The sequence below is a fragment of the Tachypleus tridentatus genome, chromosome 1, assembly GCF_004210375.1.
Source record: "Tachypleus tridentatus isolate NWPU-2018 chromosome 1, ASM421037v1, whole genome shotgun sequence".
Lineage (NCBI taxonomy): Eukaryota > Metazoa > Arthropoda > Merostomata > Xiphosura > Limulidae > Tachypleus > Tachypleus tridentatus.
Genome location: NC_134825.1, coordinates 28271159 through 28285051, shown reverse-complemented (window position 1 = coordinate 28285051; position 13893 = coordinate 28271159). Strand labels below are relative to the sequence as shown.

General features: G+C 31.0%; 1 protein-coding gene across 3 annotated transcripts in view; it reads right to left on the bottom strand.

Annotated features, from left to right (window-relative positions):
* The window catches only part of LOC143244926 (protein O-mannosyl-transferase Tmtc3-like), a 110296-nt gene extending 96627 nt beyond the window's left edge, over positions 1-13669 (bottom strand). Inside the window, exons 1-2 of one of the 3 annotated variants that reach the window (XM_076490526.1) lie at positions 13504-13656; positions 4984-5077 (exon numbers count right to left, since the gene is read on the bottom strand). The gene's annotated coding sequence lies outside the window, so the exon portion shown is untranslated. Of the gene's footprint in view, positions 1-4983; positions 5078-13503 lie in introns of all 3 variants that reach the window. The other 2 variants (XM_076490517.1, XM_076490549.1) reach the window with 2 other exon arrangements.
* Positions 13670-13893: the final 224 nt, after the last annotated feature.

Genomic DNA, 13893 nt, shown 5'->3' with positions numbered 1-13893 from the left:
ATTATCTGCTGTATCTACTGTGGGTAATGGATACCCTAATTTTAGCTTTATAAATCCGTAGACATATCGCTGTCCAGCCTGAGGACGCAACCTTACAACACAACGACTTTTACAAGCCACATTTGCTGTTCAGGAGAACGGCAAACTAGCTTACTGTTCCTGAGTATATACATATGTTAATGACACAGTTATAATGTAATTTTTCTAAAATACACACACATACAGAATTTACAAATATTTAGGACAAAAATATTCTAAGACACACGCACGAGTGAGTACAATTAATTTGTACTAACCAGTAAAGTTAAATATCACAAAATAATCCAACGTCAATGTTAATAACAGAAAACGCCCTCGTGTTCTTTTATCCAAAATTCGCTTGTGGTACCTGAGCTGTTAAGGTTAAATATAATTTTATATAAAACTGAACGTCATTTCTCATATAAGCTTCAGTTCCATAACTTTCCATTACGCCGTTATCACGTATAACTACGAATCTATTTTCAGTATAACAACAACTTTTCTAAGAATACATTTAATACTACATGAAAAAAAAACTAAAAAAAAACATTATTTTAGATGAAACTGCTGACACGTAAAACCTATGCATTTAAACTAACGTCGAGTTTCGGAAAAAACGACATCAAATATTCGATATACCTCGTGAAACATTCAATAAATCAACAACCTCTTACTATAGAGTTCCATAATTTTATATGGAAATCATAAAACGGAAGCACATACTAAAGTCGTAGTGTAATCAATGTACATATATTTCCTACAAACTGCTGACAGTGTGCATGCAGTTTTCCAAAACGTCACAACAGCCCGGAATTAAAACGACGTGCTTTCAGCTGACTTCGTATATAATAACTAATGTAATAAAAATACAACCTTGCTGGTTTTACGCAATCAAAATCATTCAAAGTTTCGTAACAGGTTTTACTTTTGTTATTTTTGCAAAAGTGCTGAATTTAGGCTGGAAGGTATCACAAAACAACACAGCATATATATAAGAATTTTTGTCCGTATAAGAAAAAATAATTCAGTTCGTTTCAGGGATTTACTGCTGTGATGTGAATTGGATAAATGTTAATATCTGGAATGGTCCTAAAACATGGAACTAACTGTTCTTTTAGTTTCCATACAACCAGAGTCTAGAGGTTTCTTTACGTCAGATTTGACGTAAAAGCACCACAATCTGCTAGATTTGTAAGCAATTACGATGGCTGATCTAATTATTGTGACCCCAACTCCCGCATACACTTTTATATGATACTTCGTTTATTTGTATCAGAAAAATACACTAACTATGCAATACGTTACGTGAATGTACGGAATCCATAAAAAAAAAAAAAACTCCAGTTAACTTAGGTTATTTTGCAAATGAGTAGAATCACCCCTTTCTAGAAAATAAACTTATATTGATATTTAATTCCTTGCTATGTTTCATTATTCCAAAAGTATCAGAAATGCTGGTTGGTGTGCTCCAATGTGACCAAATACAACTTAGATAGGAAGCACAACATGAAAAACTAAAACTACCTCTGAACTAAGTAGGTAACAAATAAAGAAATATATAAGGTGAGTTTGGCATCAAGATACTGCATGCACACGTGTCAGCAGACATTTTTCCATGGCGAGGAAAAGTTTTCTGGGGGATAAAAGTGATGTAAAATTGAGAATTGAATAAAAAAAAATCCATATACATATGTTGAATAAATAAAGAATGAATTGTGTTTTTTGTTTTCTGGGGGAATGTCTCCCCCTTCTCCCCTTGCAGACACCAACATATATATATGTACAGTAGATCCCATGCATACATTATCAGATAGGAGAGGACATAAGCACCTTGGTCACCTCTGCTAAAACCTCATTATGCATTACCTGCCCAATCACAACACTTAACAATAAAGAGAATACTAACAAGTTTAATGTTACTGAAAATCTGTGTTTTGATTGGTCTGATTCCAAATATCTGATTTCAACTAAAGTGCTTTCAACAGCATAACTCTGATTTTTTTTATTTAATGATTTTCTTGAGTCTTATGCACTTGTGTTTGGGTTGGGGTAAATCACAGCAACCCTGACATTTAAAGACTGGAGGTATGGCCTAATAAATTACATTTCACTCACTTTTTTAGTGCAACAGAATTAAAAAAAAAGTGAAAAAAAAAAAACAACAAACACTTGATTCTGCTTATGTTGTTCTGGCAATGCAAACTGATGGAGTTGGTGAGGGAGAGGTCAATCCAGCTGAGAAATATTTCAAATATTAACTCAAACAACCAACTCGTACACAGCAGAATAAAACATACTCCAACCACCATTTTTAAAATAATTAGCACATATGGTAGTGCTCACAAACTATTTTCTTTTTAAACTAAATTAACAATTCACAAATTCCTAGACAAAACATATCTCTGTGCACAGGAAATTTCAATGATCATGGCAAACTAAACACAGGAATTATTACTGAAACATAACATTACACTAAATGAGCAATCCACAGATATTAACAAATGTATTATCAAAGCTATTACAAAATATTATGTTTCATAGTCTCATTAAGTTGTAAAAGTAATTGAATAACAACTTAACAGATGAACAGGGACAATTTAGCATCAATTACAGACTGGATTTTGTTGTTAAAACTTGTGATAAACTATGGGTTTTTTTTCTCATGAAATAGAGCACTGCTTTTCCTGCAGATATCTGTATCTGTTCTTTCTTTTCCTTATTTAGTGATCAATTGTAGAATGGCTTAATTAAGAGTGTATACTAACTGAAAAAGGTAAGAATTGGGAAGTACAGGATCCTTCTGCCCTGCCTTTAAGATATATTTCTCATGAACAACCTCTACTGATTTACAATTAAACTTCCTAGTATATTTGCATACGAACTTTAAGACTATATACACAAGTACTATAATGTGCTTTAAATAACTTCCTTGACTAAAGGCACAATGTAATAAAAAGTCAATAAATTAGACCAAGTTATTTTGTAAGCATAATGCATATATTAAGTACTTTGACACATTCATTTTAATTAGTATATTTAACAAAATGTGAAAAACACTATGAGGATATCTGTAGAATTCTGAATTTTTATCATGAGCCTGTGTCTTCAATGCAGGTTAAGAGATTCTGTACTACTTTCTTTCATGTCCCTTTAGCAGCCTATTGAAACTGAGCATGCTAATCAAACATACAACAAATTGTGATGTTTATATTATGGTCTTCTTTTGAAAACACACAAACTGTGACAAAGCTAAGCATGTTCTATTAGTTTTGTCAATTTTTCAAATCAAAGACACTTTTTACTCATATTTGTTTATATCAGTTCTACACAATGCATTTTTTAGCATTATATTTTCTAGAACTGTCAAGCATTCAACAGCTTAGCCAAAGTGATTAGTATTCTTTCTTTATCATAGGTTGAGAATTTCTTTACAACTTATAAAACCAAATATTTTCTTTAAGATTAAGTACCACTCAACATAGTAATATCATAAATTTAAAGTTTATAGTTCTGAAAATCTGCTGATGAGATACAGATATGAAACTCAACTTGAACAAAAAAAACAACAAAACTTGTTCATATACAGATGTATATGTGTGCATATGCAATGCCATTCTTATCTGAAATAACTGAGCTCCTATAGGCTCGGCACTTAACATCATACTCTGAGCTGCCATAGATGTTCTAGCGACCACCATCTTAATATGAAAAAAGTTTTAAAACAGTTATAGTTGGATAACAGATTTATTTCTGAACATTATTTTGTCACTAACAATAAGATACAATCATATAAATGATCTGTATTACTCGGATGCTCCATATGAAGTGGTGGATTAATTGGAATGATAATTAATTCATACGTGAGAAGTGGATGAGAAGAGAATTTGATTTGAGCAAAATACTTGTACATGTTATACCTGATTGTGTTTTGCTGTTTAGAGATGAAACACTGTACAGAAATAAATCCATTATCTCTTAAGATAGTACTAACCCTTAAAACTGGATAAATGTACATGCTAAGGAAACTTTTTATAACCTTCAAATTGAGAACAAAATAAAAGTATGATGTCACACTCTCTGAAAGTACATTTACAGTCATATATATATCATATACATAATGTGGCACACATAAATACATAACAAACTGTTTTAACAACATAAGTTTACTTATAAGTGATAAAAACTTGAAAATTATTACACATGCTGTTTGTGAACATCCTCATAGCTTGCATTAAAAACACTGCAAATTTTTTAGAATATTAACAAGATATGAATAATTAACTTCAATTACTACCTTCATCAATGGTAATTAGAGACATAACAAGACAACTAGTAAAGAGTTTTTAATTTTAAAAACTTCAAGCTATGGAAGAGTGTAATATCAATAGGTGTACTAAATTTCATGCTGATACTGGTTCAATGGTGAAGTTATTATGTCAATAAAATAATCCCAACAGTTCAATCAACACTGCATGTTCTGTCAGGACAGAATTCTGTGTTTCCCTCACTATTGTGCAGTTATTTTCTTTCATTCTTGCTCCAAAATGTCTTCAAGTTTTTCCTATACAAGTCTATTTTCAGTAGCATTACTGGTGATAAAATTAAAACAATACTTGTTATGTTTAAAATATGACTGGAGAGAGTGTTGATCCCATAGTAAAGTCATTTATTTATTAAAAGATGTTCTACTGAAAACATACAGAATGTGCACAAACCATGACTAGTTTGGTCATACTTCTATCTTCATATCAATCCTGTATGTAAGAGAATTATAGTGCAACAGCCACTGTTTGGCAATACCAATAGTTTTTACAAGCTTGTGGCATCAAAACTAATGATGGTATCCTGAAATCTGATATTCAGGGCTCTGAGTTGTTCAATGAAAAGATTACTATTGGTGTGTGATACACAATATCCTTAACATACCCCTATACATCCTTCTTATACTACTACTGCACTTACATTACACCACAGCCACCAACTTGGTCTCTGCCAACCAAACTACACACTAAGCCTTCTCTTGCACAGTTGCCATTGTACAGGGTAAAACTACTCACTGCAAGAAAAACAAAACAAAAACTAAACTGTTAGAGGAAAGGGGAAGATAAGTTTCTTAGTTGTTTCTCATTACTTTCATTTACATGAAGAATACCACATAAGTTTTAATCTACTGGGGCCTGACTGGATTCACAGCTCAACATGTGAATACCACTTATCCAGTATTTAAGAACATTCTTGTGTCATTCATTTATACACATTGATAAACAGCTACCCAGATAAGTTGATGTATAATTGGTGAGCTAGCCAAGGCTAATATCAATGACCTAGTTGTACCAGTTATGGATCAATTCATTTACACACTATACATTTTCAAATAACTCTAGTTAGGATTTAGAAACTTTGGATGGTTAAAGGTAATTTAGGGATGAGTGGGATGGAGTTTATAAGACTCTGATGACTGACAGGTTCCTAAACTTGTTTATGTTTGAGAACTGTGGGCTTCACTGTGGCTTCCAGAAGAGTCAAAATGGTACTTGTAGAGTTTCTTTACTTCAGAATAAGTCATGGAAATTATTTCAAAATTCCAGATTATAAGTTAATTAATAATCACATCATTTTTTAAAAAAGGAGTTGAATCTGTCTTATACAAGAGATAAGGCATAGCATTTTTATATCGAAGATTTCTGAAATGATAATAAAGAGGTTGAATATTATGCATTACAGTCAATGGTGGAGAGTTTTTAACTGACAATCGTTAAAGATCACTTGATAAGACACATTATGTCAATGAGATCAGGATTGTTAATAATACAGCTTTAATTATGGGAGACTAATTTGAAACACACCTTCAGTGGAATTATCTGGGGTAGAGTTACAGGCATGGGAGTCAGGTTCCTTAAAAAGATTCAAATTGGATATAACTACATACCAAAGAACCAACCAGTAAAAAATGCTATTTTAGATATACTTTTAACCATTAATGGTAATTACTTAGAAGAGTTAAGTGGAGAAATATTTATAAAGAGTGATTATCAAATAATAGGTTTCATATTTTGTTAGATGTCAAATAAAAAAAAACACATTATGGTTCCTAATTTTCAGCTGACCAATTATGAGACCACGAGACAAGAATTATCACTAGCGAACCTTGAAAATGTGTTGAAAGGTGATGTGTGGCATATTTGGGAGTTGAAAATTAAATTGCTTTTAATTAAAAAGAAGCATGTTTTTAAAAATGTAAAAGAAGATAACAGGGAAGATAAAACCAAACTGGATTTCTTAAGTATATAAATATCATAAATTTAAGGAGTTTAAATTAAAACATGAGCTGGAAGATTCATAGAACTAAAAGAAAGCTAGAGATTTGATTAAAAATGAAACTAAGAAATCAGAAAGGGACCAATGAGAAATATCTTACTTTTAATGTTAAACTATTAGCAAGAATTCTGTATGTTAAAGTAAAAATGTTAAAATTAGGCTTATGAAGAAAAAGACTGAAACTGTAAACAGACAAAAGTACTAAAACAAGGCAATGTTTTCTCTATGGTTTTAAAGAAGGTCAAATTTCATGTATATGGGCCCCTTTCTAGTGCTTGATTTATACAAAAGCTGATGGGAATGCAGCCCCAGTACCCCAAAGGCTTTAAGAGGTCCCACCAGCCTTGGACATCAATGAAAAATTCATACAGTTCTATCAACAAACTAAGAATATATCAACCCTAAGCTACTAGTTAGTTTAAAAATTCTAGTGTCATAAAAAATTTCTGTGAAATAATTTGACAAATAATATAATAAAAGAGAGCTATCATGGAATCATTAAACAGAAATCTTACAATGTTGATCAGTTAAGTTTATTTTGAGGATGTACTTGTTATCTGTATAGGTGCTACCCAGTTTATCATCTGTGAAAATTATAATGACAGGATCTGGAAAAAGAATAACTACCTGGATTGAAGTAAGGGTTGGTGAGAAAAAAAAAGCAAAATGGAATTCAGTTAAAGTTGATCTTTGTTACAAATTATGTCCCTGAGGAGTCAGTTGTTGGACCTCACTTTGATTAATGTCACTGACAGACATAATTAGTAAAGTGCATTGATAATTTTAAACTCATAAATATTTTCAGCATTATTGAGAATGATGAGGTACTGAAACATGACATGAAACAAATGGTATGTTGGAAAAATAGTTCACAAATGACTTAATTACAGGAAGTGTAAAGCAATGTATATGAGTTATCATTTGAGTTGCACATTCAACACAGATGAGCATCTACTCAATACTGTGACTGAAAAAAAGGGTTTTAGCACATTGATACACAAGTTATTCAAGCCATCAAGGAAGTGCTCTGTTGCTAGTGTAAAAGCTAATAGAATTACAAGATGCACAAAAAAAATCCTGGTTACCAGAAAACAAAAAGGTAATTTCCTCTTTAATAAATTACTAGAAAGGTGTTACAATGCTGTGGATATTTTTGGTCCCTGCCTCTGAGAAATGATGTTGTGTTATTGCAAATAGTGCTTATGGGATGATCCCATGGATAAAAGGGTTATCTCATAATATATTTTCTGTTCAGAAAAAGAGATGACTGAAAAGTTTACAAGATTACCCACAGAATCAGTGGGACAGAGACCTTTAATTTATATTCACTTTATCTTGAAGAAAATAGAACAAAGTTTAAGATTTGGAAAAATTCATACTGTCCTTCACTTAATGCAGTTTTATTTTTCTTACAAGGAGACTGGGTTATGCTGATGTCAGCATCAGTAAAGATTGGTACCTTACAGGAGTTTAAGAAGGTAACAGGTTAATTCCTGGAAGACAAAAAGTGGGTTTAAAATTTATTTTAGCAAGACAATTCCTCAAGGTTAGAAGCCTGTTGAGTGTTTAGCTATAGTAAAAAAGAAAATTAGAATAATTTATGAACAAGAAAATTATAGTAGCCTTGTACAAAACTCCAGTCAAGTACCGCTTGAGGTACTAAATGCAAATTTGGTCCTCTTACAACAGAAATAAAAAGAAAATGATGAAAAGAACATATTCAACAACAAACTACAAGAGTATTAACAGTTTAGTCATTTAAGCTATAAGGAGAGACCTAACATTTTTGGATGTGTTTTCCTTACATTGTAATGTTAATTAAAAAGTTGTAAATACAAAGTTGAATGATACAAGTAATGGATCTGAGCTCTGTTCTTCAAACTAAATTATTTTTATCAGTATGAATTATTAATTTGTCAAAAGGTCTATCAAATGATGTAGTTTGTGTTATCAGTTTGCATTGTTTGAATTTCTTCTTTTGATATTAGGATGTGAAAGGTTATATTTAAGTTGAATCAAAGAAAAAATTGTTAAGAGACTATCACTCTGAATAAGCAATGTGCTAAGAAAAAAAAGCAATATTTACTTTACTTTTTATAATTAAAAAAATATTATAACACACTGATTATTTTAGAGTTATGGTACACAGATAGTATCAAACTTTAATTATCTTGACAATCTTTAAATGCCCTTCAAAGCATTAAATGACCCTATGAATAAAATTGTTCCATACAGTTATATTTACAGTTCCAAACCAAGATACCTTTTCTATTATCAATGCAGCAGCTTTAGCACATTAGAAAAATATGTGGAAGAATCTAATCACTTTCTGTAAGATTTTGTTTCCAACTATTCATGATAAACATATTTTGCTAGAATTAATTTACTAGTTCAATGCTTTTTGGAAGAAAAAAATATCAATTAATATTCTTTCTGATATACAGGATATTAGTATAGTGTATCAGTGATAGATGTTACACACCATTACCCACAATCAATTCTACCTTAAAAATAAAGGTCATCCTTATACATTTATGCCAGCTCATCTACCACAAAAATACATGTGGTCACAATCAGCTACACATTCATCATAAAATACTTGAGAAACGTTTCAACATGTCGTAGAAGCACACATACAGATTAGATACAACAGGTCATTTATTCAAAGATTAGTCATTTGTTAAAAACTCTTTAGAATTACATATTTTAATTTTTCTATATATTTAAAACAAAAGGGATTCATGCTCCAAATCTTAAAATTAGAAACAGTGGATGTCTTGTTGAACTTGATCCACTAAAATACTGCTACTTAAATTTCTGTGTAATTTTGTGTGTAACATCAAATTAGTTAAATACCAACCCCTTTGGTTTGAGTGTGAGACTTGATGTTTAACATTGTTTTGCATCAAATAACACCTGTTATTAACAAATTTTATGAACAGTACACTGTAGGCTGTGGTAAATAGAACTTTGAGTTTGTGGTTGTTTTTCTTTAACTGTCTACTAATTACATAAATTTTTAACAGCCAAAGCTGCTAAAGTATTGTTCTGACAAAGACACTCCAATATTATTTGAGTAGATTTTAATTCAAGAATCTCTGAATGATCAGTGATTTTAGAACCACTGGACAGGGTTGTTTTCTAACTATTATCATAACTTGAGATTCTACTGCTCAATGTTTCATAGTAGTTTGGTAACTTCTCTTTCATTTTTTATTTATGGTAAAGTTTGTGCCATTCAACTGTGTTACATGTTGTTTTATTCCATCCTGGCAATCAGTGCTAAATATATTACTGTTTACACAACATTACAGTCTAGTTTGTTTTGTTTTTTTTATGTAATCCATAGAATGGTTTTTCTTTCAGGGAACTACAATTACTTAAATAACTAGTTATATTTTGAGCCTTTAACCAGTTTAAAAATTCTTCTAACTTCTACTCAAAGCTGTTATTTATAGCTTAATTTTACACCTACTGCAATATATTTTCCACCATTCTTATCATGTTGAACTTCAACTGTAGTCAAAGATCACTTGCTTGGCCACACCATGTGCAACAGTTGTTGCAAAAATGTTGAACTTAAAATGCTTTACAGTGGTTGTTTCCAACCTGTGTGGTATGGAAATACTTGGATACATTTCTGGGGAGCATGCAAGAACTTTGAAGCATATTAAAAATAAACTTCATGCCTCAAAATTGAAGAGTTGAGACAGTGAGTTAAAAATGTATTCCATTAACCAGCACTTAACACTTGTATATCACTAACTAACTTCTGATTTTTTAAAAATATTTTTATTTATATAAATTACCCTAGAAGCTTTTTTAAACAAATTATATGTACTAGAAGAAGTACACCACCAGCTCAAAAAAAGTTTGGAACAAATAATTTACAGCACACAAAAAATACATGAATAAAATTCATGTGAGGATGCACTTCCCGCCTAACTTTAAACATGAGTCTAAGCGGTAATCTTTACATATCACCTGAATTACTTAACATACTGTGGTCTGTGTCAGCTTCACAATGTGACATCAACAGTTCTTAAAGTTTATAGACTTTAAATCAAACCAGTTATTCAGTTACAAACTGGTAATAGTATGAGAAGTAGCTGATTAGAAAAATTGCAGACTGTAACATTGATCCGTTTTTTTAAAGCACAATAGATACCACACTCTTACATTACAAGTGTTCTTATTACAGCTATGTAGTACTAAGATCTTGGGATCACAGGAAGGAGATAGATTAGCTCAATATCAATGTCTGGCATTCAGTGCCTTTTGCTATACTTTTCTATTTTGTCCAGACACTTAAAATATCTTGCATGCTTTTGTTGTCCAGTTCTGCTTTCTCATAAATTCATAAACATTCCAGAAGTAAGAGTATGTAACTGTACAATTTCAGCCTATTAGATATTTCTTCTTTTCTATTGATTTTACAAAGATTAGTCACTTGTTTGCAGGATTTTTATGGATCTCAAAACTTTCCATGTCAAGACAACACATGAAATAATAGTAGACTTTATAGCCAAAATGCTAGGTAAAAAAACAAAACAATATGATTAAAAGCAACTGACATTTATTGATCCTATCTTACCACAGGTACTTTTGGCATAACATTGGACAAGTATTCTCAACAGGTCTAGTCTAACAACTATTCTTCATGGATTTAATGAAATACCTCACAACATTTTTACTGACTGTATAAAAATGCACAAAAGACTGGTTTGTTATGTGGCAAATTACTCTTATATTAGAATACCTCATATAGGGTCCCATTATCTTAGTCTTAACTCATGTTAATAACCCAAGGCCAATGTTCTACCAATTGAGTTACTAGGCTCAAAGCCAAAAAAATAAGCTCCATTATTACCACAATATAATCTCTTTCACAGTCAACACAAATTATCCTCAAACTCTTGGCGAAACACAGTCTACCTACCAACACGAGGAAACAATTTGAACAAGGTACTACCAAAATGGGAACACAGTGTACAGTATACCAAGTCAACTGTTGAATCAAGCATATGTACTGATTAATTTGATTAACCCTCACCTATATGGATGGGATAACCAGTTGGATATAGCCATAATGTTAAGAAATCTGTCCTGATCAAAATTTGAACATGGAACCACTGGCTTATATAACCATTTTGAAGGAAATTCTTTTACCAACTGAGCTAGTATGGCCAATACTTGAAACATAGAACCTTCTTTCTCATCATTAGAATCTACATCATATACAGTATGACTGGCAATAATATTTAGATAGCTTCATCTAAACAGCTGTAGTATAAGTAGATTTACAGTATGGTGTAATTTAGTTATAGCTTACAATAATTCAAAAATACTTCTCTGTACATTTTGAAAGCAGCAAATAAATAGCACATGGGATTTCATTATTCTATATGCATAGTAATGCCTGTGGCCTACCCTAATTTTAACTATAATGACCATCTTTATGGAAATCAAATAAATAGTATTGTGGAAAAAAAAAAACTATCTTATTGTTTTGGACAATCAGCATCTTACACTTACCAGGAAGTGAGTTATCAGTGTAAAAGATAACAGGATATTGACCTGTAAGTACAGGAATGTTAAATAAGTCAAAGAAAGTTATTGTTTCTCTATACAGATCCCTGATTAGGATTCATCTGGAGTTTTCTGTTTAGTCTTGGTTTCCATATTCTTAGTAGTGTTGAGTTTTTGGAAAGAATTTAAAGGAAAGCTACTAGGAATAAGATGATACCTGCATGAAGGAGTGTCCTATTTAGCTGCCAAGATGCTTAAAATTTTCTCTTGAGAAAAAAAGATTAGAGAGGATCTGATTAAGAGTTCTAAATCATAAAAGTAATACACAGGATTAATGCATCATATTTTTCCACATTTAATATTAACTGCAGTAGAATTAGAGAAAAATGAAATAAATGTAGAAGTCACCTGTAAATTAGATAACTTTTGCTTAAGAAGGTGAACAGCATTTGGAGTAAATTTCCTTCAGACATAGTAAGTGCATAATACTGAGAATGTTCTAAAGGAAGCTTGATAAATGCTTTAAAAAGCCACAACTGGATACAGGAGATGGGTGTTTGACGATATGAATGGAATTGCCATGATGGGCAAAATGGCCCTTGTCATTCCTAAAATGTTAAGTTCAATGAACTGAAAGATTGAAACTAATCCAAAGTTTTGAGTTCAATGAAGGCTTTCATATAAGAAAGTTTTGCATTATGTACCTCAATATGAAAAGCATTAAAAATACTCAATATATCAGTAATACTGAATTAAAAATATATAATTTTGTACTATAAGAGCAGATTATGTCAGGTTTGCAGAAAAAAGCATCCTAAAATGCACAAGTAATAATGCAATGATAAACGTCTAACCATAAAATATTTTGAACTATCAAAATAACACTTTCTCAGTTTATTACTTGTTTTTTTCTTTTTTTTGCTCCGAATTGAAATTAGTTGACTTTTTTTTAATAATGATTCTTTTTCTTTCCTAAATTTATCATAAAATGATCTTCAATTTACAATTAAAACAGTATGTACATTGAACACAGAAGAAACACTGATTGAAAACACAACATTTTATTCCTCCAACGATTTTCAATTTTATAATGAATCTAGATTGGTTATATTTTATTTCTTTGACTGACCCAAAATGATAACTTAAAAAATGTAAATTTCCTGATAATTTTTCAGTCTTCCCATAAGACCTATAAAAAATAACATACACTGACAAAACACTGTACAGGTCAGACATACACCTTTTGTTACACTGAATGCTCAAATGTTTTATGTATAATAATGTGCTTTAAGTTTATTAAAATGAATCTAACAACTGTTAAAAATAAATGAAAGCATGCATACATAGGTTTTGAACAAACAGTATTACTAACACTAATATTCATAAATAATATTAATAGTTTATTAGATCATGTATCTTTGAAACAATTAGTAGATAAACAAAATTAAAATTGCGCGACTAAGCGACCTGGAGTTTTAATTACATCTCAGTACTACACTATAGTGTCCACACCGTTGACTACTACTAGTCTAACTCTTTAAAACTTATAGATTACAATTTAACATAGAATAGGATTAAGTTGATATGTAATCATAAGTACAAAAATTATTACGTAAAACTAAACATACACCATACCTTGTAATGTAAAAAAAAAAAAAATTAACGTTGAAGGCACTTCCAAAACACCTTGAGCCCTTGTCAATATAAAAAGTAGTAACACGAAACTCAATTAATCTCAAAAAACAAAACAAAAAAACAACCGTTACTCCGACAACTTTATCGAGCGTGATCAATAACACTTCATGTGCGCCCTCCATCGGCTCCCTACCGAACAATATATAGGTGCATATACGCATGTTTAATACATGATATTTATACTATATTAAAATATATTATGAATTATTGGAAGGAATTAAATCTCCTTTTTGGAAAACGAAGAGTAATGGTAATCTGATTGAAATGTTAAGATTGTAAAGCGAATTAATAGTGTTGATACATAATCCTTATATATATTTAACAGTGAGA